Source organism: Etheostoma spectabile, chromosome 1 (assembly GCF_008692095.1).
Source record: "Etheostoma spectabile isolate EspeVRDwgs_2016 chromosome 1, UIUC_Espe_1.0, whole genome shotgun sequence".
Lineage (NCBI taxonomy): Eukaryota > Metazoa > Chordata > Actinopteri > Perciformes > Percidae > Etheostoma > Etheostoma spectabile.
In genome coordinates, this window is record NC_045733.1 from 29816258 (window position 1) to 29817017 (window position 760).

The window sequence follows — 760 nt, forward strand, 5'->3', positions numbered from 1 at the left end:
ACACACACACACACACATACACACACACACACACACACACACTGACCTGATTATGAAGTAAAAAAAAAAAAACTGGAACATCTCAACGACTCACTTTAGAACGGACGTCCCATTAAAACACTGCACCGGGTCGATCCAGTGCTTCACTCCGACCATGTTTATTCTCTTAATAAAGTCCATGATTAATGATGATGTATCTCCGTGTCTGCAGTCACTGTCTAAGGTTTGGTTAGGACAGAAATATTTTATGGGTTTTTCTGTTGATTTCCTTGTTAGAGTAACAAGAGAAATGTTTACTTTATGAACATATAGGGTGTTCAAAATAACGTGGTTTAGGAAAAACATTCTGTGTACAAACTGCAACAGATAAGCCATTTGTGCTTTATTTATACCTTGTTCGTTCAAAAAAAATATTGTTACCCTCAACTGCTTTTCAAAACATGTTTTAATGGTCTTTAACAAATCAGATCCTTCACAGTCTATTGATTTAACCTTTGTATTTTGTTACATTGCTGGTGTGTCTTAATGCAGCCAATGCCGTTTTGATGCTCTCTCTGTTGGTGTGTTTAAGGACGCTGCAGTCTCTGGGAGTGTAGAATTTTCTGCATTATTTTAGAGTCTGCAAATTAATAAGTTTATCTCCCTGGTGTCTATGTTTGCTTGTTTTCGTCTGGGTTTTATTATCTGAAAAGCTTTTAAATAGGGCTGCACGATTATGGCCAAAATGATAATCCCGATTATTTTGATCAAAATTTTGATC

The 760-nt window shown here is 36.2% G+C and overlaps 1 protein-coding gene across 2 annotated transcripts in view; it reads left to right on the forward strand.

Moving 5' to 3' along the window:
- The window catches only part of LOC116693544 (very-long-chain (3R)-3-hydroxyacyl-CoA dehydratase), a 9701-nt gene extending 9501 nt beyond the window's left edge, over positions 1–200 (forward strand). For both annotated transcript variants that reach the window (XM_032522556.1, XM_032522563.1), the window contains exon 11: positions 1–200. This exon is cut by the window's left edge and continues 197 nt beyond it. The gene's annotated coding sequence lies outside the window, so the exon portion shown is untranslated.
- Positions 201–760: the final 560 nt, after the last annotated feature.